Here is a 6,000-nt window from a genome sequence, read left to right as displayed (position 1 = left end):
GTACACTGTTAACAATCTAAGGATGCAATACTTCAGCAATATTTACATAATGTGGCACTATTGCTGATTTGTCAATACGGTGGGAGAATATTAATATGGTAATATGATAAATCAATGGTAAAACTTCGATAAGATAGGTATCGGATGGCAAAGAAAAGAAACATACCGTTCAATTTCCTATTCAACACTAATTTCAAATATAATAATTGCTATCGTTGTCATTGCGTCTCGAAATTAAAAAAAGCAAATTTAAGGGCTAAAATTTTCAGTTTTACCAAATGGTCGTGTAGGCCGAAATTGACATTAGAAATTTGGCAGTTTTTTCAAAATTTATTTTGAAAAAAAAAGCAGATCACGATAAACAATTAAAATTGATCAAAATACGAAATACAAAGTGAATCACCTCCAAACTGCATTATTTTACTAAATAATTGTTATAATTACCATAATTTTTGTTCTTAAGGGACGAAATATGAGCCGCTGCCATTTTGGAATTTGAAAATACAGCTATAATCATACATTGTATAAGGAAACAAATATATGTTTTGCATCATTTGAAAATGTAACAGTTGATAATCAAAAGTGTATTAATTAACTTATTAATTAATCTAACAAAAATACATGATAACATAATATTGTAATATACTATTAAATATAATATAATACATAATATTTAATATAATATAAAACAACATAAATATAACAATATAATATTAATTAATATAATGAATAATTAACAACGAATAGGGTCATTATAATAACAGTTAACAGGAGTCATCTGGAATGCTAAACAAACATCAAAAACAGAATAACACTATGGAAGTCTTTTTTGTAAGACAGAGTAATTCTAATTTGAATGAATATTGCGGCCCTATTTACGAGGGCCGTCCTCAACAAAATATAAATATATAAAAGAAAAGAGACTTACAACAACATACGACAATTAAAACTAAAAAGAAAATTTCTAAAACAGTTCCAGCCTCCTTACTTCAGAGAAGTTCAACCAGGACTGATAAATAAAGTGAGGTGAAACACGGAAATTCGTTGAAATGAAAGAAAAATAATTAAAACACGTTTTCATTGCTAATCTTGCCTTTTTGGCAGCTAACCTTAAAGGTCCTTTGTAACTGGTTCTGTGTTAATGTCATACTAGTTTTTTAAAATATTTTGTAAGATCGTTTTTAATTAAATTTGTGTGTAGAGCATTTAGTGAATATTCCCCCAAGTCCCTATTAAGAAAATATTATTATTAATCTTAAGTCTGATTTCAATTGCTTCTCGAACTACCTTCTTTATGCCTAGTGTATCAAACAGTTCGTGGTAACGAACTGTAAGTAAGGAGCGACCCGGCTCAATGGCAACCGAAACTGTAGAAAACGGACTTTTGATACCAATAGATATATCAAAAGAATCAGATTTTAATGCTGATTTCAAATATATAAGCTTCATCAAGTTTAGTCCTACCTATCAAAAGTTACGCACCTGAGAAAATTTGGCTGATTTTCGAAAAAAGGGGAAAAGACCCTCTAAAAGTTATAGAACCTTAATGAAAATCACACCATCATATTCAGCGTATCAGAGAACCCTGCTGCGGAGGTTTCAAGCTCCTATCTGCAAAAATTTGGAATTTTGTATTTTTGCCAGAAGAAAGATCACGGATGCGTGTTTATTTTTTTTTTTTTTGTTTTGTTTTTTTATTTTCCCAGGGGTGATCGTATCGATCCAGTAGTCCTAGAATATCGAGGGACGGCTCGTTCGAACGGAAATTAAAAGTTCTAAAGCCATTTTTAAGTGACCAAAAAAAATGGAGGGCAACTCGGGCCCCTCTCACGCTCATTTTTCTCCCAAAGTAACCCTGTCAAAATTGCTAGATAGCCATTTTGTTCAAAATTATCGAAAATATAAAAACACTGCTCCTTAGGATGACGTATTCCACCAAAGTATCGAAGGGGAGTGTTGCAAATTATCAGCTTTATCCAAAGTTAGCATACAGTATTGGCTATGGGGAAGTATACAGATTTTTTCAGAGGGGATTTTTTCTGGCAGTGGGGGGGAGTGGGTCGGGGGTTATGTGGGAGGATCTTACCATGAAGGAAGTTTTCATGGGAGAAGGGACATTGCTATGAAGGGGGTGCTGTATTTCCCAGCACTATTTAAAAAAAAGATCAGAAATTATATATGAAAAAAACAAGTTTTTTAACTGAAAGTAAGGAGCAATATCAAAACTTAAAACGACAGAAAAAATTACGTATATGATCGGGTTCATCATCATCCCCTAGTCAATACCTCGCTCTTTAAGCCAAAGATTATTTAGTACTTTCATAAGAGCTATTTATTTTAATTAACGGCATTTGTGATTAAGGGGTCATTTTTAAAGAATTGGAACAAAATTCGAACTTTAGCTTAAAGAGGAAGGTATTGACTAGGGGGCGAACCCTCTAATATACATATTAAAAATATAAGAATATAGAGGTTCGCTACGTAAGTTAATTTGTAAGTTACGTATATTTATTACTAATAAAAACGTTCCTAAATAAAATTAAACAGGTTTCGAGAAAGACATTTAACCAAATTAAAGTAAAATTAATATTAAATTTTTTTTTCAATTATTCATGTACGGTGAGCCAAAATCAAAACCTCCATTAATTCAAAAACGTTCAAAAATTAAATAAAAAAAACAAGTTTTTTTTAACTGAAAGTAAGGAACGACGTTAAAACTTGAAACGAACAGAAATTATTCCGTATATGAAAGGGGCTGTCCCCTCCTCAACGCCTCGCTCTTTACGCTAAAGTTTGAGTTTCTCACAACTCTATTTTTTTTAAACAATGAAAAACTTTAACGCAAAGAGCGGGACGTTGAGCAGGGGACAGCCCCTTTCATATACGGAATAATTTCTGTTCGTTTTAAGTTTTAACGTCGTTCCATACTTTCAGTTAAAAAAATTGTTTTTTTTTATTTAATTGCTAATAAGGGCGGATTCTTCAAAAAGTATTTTGTGGCTAGGATTTTCAGATACATGGCTGTTTAAAGCAGAATCAAAAAACACATTAGCAATTTTAGAATTTAGAGTTTTGGTTATATCATCTTTATGCTGTTGTAGGCGTTTCTCTAAATTCTGGCGAGTTCTACCTACATAGTATTTGCCACAGTCGCATGTTATTTGATAGACTCTTTGGCGAGTAACTGGGGTTTTATCTTTACCAGAATTTAGGAGCTTTATGACTTTGAAATTATTGGTAAATACTACAAACAGTTTATTTTGAGTGCAAACTTTTTTAAGATTCGTAGTGATTTTTGGGATGTAAGGGAGGTAATTTGAGGGCTCATCGGGATTTTCACATGGTAAACTACCATTGATTTTACGGGAGTGTCTTTGCAGTCAACGGTTAATTGTATTATTACAAATTAGAATTCAACTGTCTTACAAAAAAATTCCCTATTGTTGTTCTTGTTTTTGATTAAATAAAAAAAAACAAGTTTTTTTAACTGAAAGTAAGGAACGACGTTAAAACTTAAAACGAACAGAAATTATTCCGTATATGAAGGGGGCTGTCCCCTCCTCAACGCCTCGCTCTTTACGCTAAAGTTTTTTTATTGTTTAAAAAAATAGAGTTGTGAGAAAGTCAAACTTTAGCGTAAAGAGCGAGGCGTTGAGGAGGGGACAGCCCCCTTCATATACGGAATAATTTCTGTTCGTTTTAAGTTTTAACGTCGTTCCTTACTTTCAGTTAAAAAAACTTGTTTTTTTTATTTAATTTTTTAACGTTTTTTAATTAATGCAGGTTTTGATTTTGGCTCACCGGACATGAATAATTAAAAAAAAATTTGAATATTATATTTTTTTAAATGTCTATATCGTAACTTGTTTATTTTTATTTAAGAACGTTTTTATTAGTAATAAATATACGTAACTTAGAATTAACTTACGTAAAGAACTTCTATATTCATAAATTTTTAACACGTATATTAGGGGGTTCGCCCCCTAGTCAATACCCTGCTCTTTAAACTATAGTTCGAATTTTTTTTCCAGTTCTTTAAAAATGACCTCTTAATCACAATCAGTTGATCAGTTGAAAAACTTGTTTTTTTTATTTAATTCCTGATCTTTTTCTTTAATAATGCTGGGAAATCCGGCGCCCCCTTCATAGCAATGTCCCTTCCCCATGAAAACTTCCTTCATGGAAAGATCCTTCCATATAGCCCCCGACCCTCTCCTTCCCCACCTACCAGAAAAAATCTCCTCTGAAAAAGTCTGTATACTTCCCAATAACCAATACTATATGTTAAACATTGAGTAAAGTTCATAACTTTCAGCCCTCCCCCTGGGGACTTTGGGGGATCAAGTCATCCTAAAAGACATTTTTATCATATTTTCGAACATGCTGAACAAAATGGCTATCTCAATATTTTGATCGGGTGACTTTTGGAAAAAAATGGGCATGGAAGGGGGCCTAGGTGCCCTCAATTTTTTGTCACTTAAAAAGGGCACTAGAACTTTTAATTTTCGTTCCAATGAGCCCTCCCACAATATTTTAGTACCACTGGGTCGATACGATCACCCCTGGGAAAAAAAACAACAACAAACAAACAAACAAACAAATAAACACGCATCCGTGATCTTTCTTCTGGCAAAAAATGCAAAAATCCACATTTTTGTAGATGGGAGCTTGAAACCTCTACAGTAGGGTTCTCTGATACGCTGAATATGATGGTGTGATTTTCATTAAGGTTCTATAACTTTTAGGGGGTCTTTCCCCCTTTTTTGAAAATCAGCCAAATTTTCTCAGGCGCGTAACTTTTGATGGGTAGCTCTAAACTTGATGAAAGTTATATATTTGAAATCAGCATTGAAATCTGATTCTTTTGATATATCTATTGGTATCAAAAACCCGTTTTCTAGAGTTTCGGTTACCATTGAGCCGGGTCGCTCCTTACTTACAGTTCGTTACCACGAACTGTTTGATGTTTGTGATGGAAAGGCAGTGTGGTCTTCGTCGCTATTTACGTCTTCATTTGAAATGAAAATGAAATAGAACAAATTGGGACTTGAATTTTTAACGAAAAAGACCTCTATATAGGTGAAGATTCTTCACTTTTAGTGAGCGTCACAATTCAAAAGAAAGTAACTTTGGTTATAAAATCAAAAACGTTGGTGCTAAAAAACGATGGTTGTTTCTAAAAAAAATGTTTACCACCAATCAACTGAAGAAGGTGTAGTTTCCCTTTAAAGATGTGGTTGTCATTTTGTATCAACAAATTGTTTATGTTTGAACTTTTACGGACGAAAAGGGCTGCGAAACTTAATTAATTAGTTTTGCTTATTAATTTTCGCGGTTCAACGCGACAACACTGTCGTGAATGTGATACTTCCCAAAAATTTTATAATTTACTGATAACTAAATTTAAAATCTTAAAAGGATTCAGTCTGCAGGCATTAACAGACTTAAGATGGGTCCAGCTGAAAAAAAAATGTTTTATCTGGATGTCTTTGCTCCTTTAAGGAGTCTTGGAGCCTATTGTTTACCCCAAAAAATGAAAAAAAATGTTAGAAACATGGCATAATTGCAGCTAGTGTACAGAAATTAAACGATTCTGAGCTTTTGACACTTACAATATTACCTTTTAGGGCTTTTTATTCATTTGCCAGTGTACTAGTTGACGAGAGTCAAGAGCGGAAGGAAGAGATTGGAGCGTTAGTACGTTGGGGAGCAATTGACATATTAGTAGTTCTTTCATAATACGCCGCAGAAAACTAGCATATTAAGAACGAAGGATATTAAAAAATAATCCATCTTCCATCTATTAATACCATGGAACCAACATTTTCTGAAGTTTTTCTTTAGGTTGTTTCAGAATTATCAGGTTTTTAGGGCAGTATCACACTTTGTGTTGCAAAAAATCGACCTGTCCTTTACACAAATCCAAGACACAATTATCAGTTTTTTAGGGCAGTACCACACTTCTGCCAGTGTTGCAAAAAATCGACCTGCCCTTGACAC

At 33.1% G+C, this 6,000-nt stretch overlaps 2 protein-coding genes across 2 annotated transcripts in view; both read right to left on the bottom strand.

The window, feature by feature from the left end:
* LOC148939138 (uncharacterized) overlaps positions 1-6,000 on the bottom strand; it is a 303,986-nt gene that overhangs the window by 72,083 nt on the left and 225,903 nt on the right. The gene's annotated exons all lie outside the window — the stretch shown is intronic.
* The window catches only part of LOC148939139 (uncharacterized), a 258,930-nt gene that overhangs the window by 62,714 nt on the left and 190,216 nt on the right, over positions 1-6,000 (bottom strand). The gene's annotated exons all lie outside the window — the stretch shown is intronic.

This window comes from Artemia sp. Qi Xiang Cuo, chromosome 21 (genome assembly GCF_049724085.1).
Source record: "Artemia sp. Qi Xiang Cuo chromosome 21, ASM4972408v1, whole genome shotgun sequence".
NCBI classification, from domain to species: Eukaryota; Metazoa; Arthropoda; class Branchiopoda; order Anostraca; family Artemiidae; genus Artemia; species Artemia sp. Qi Xiang Cuo.
This window is presented reverse-complemented; position numbering and strand designations above follow the sequence as displayed.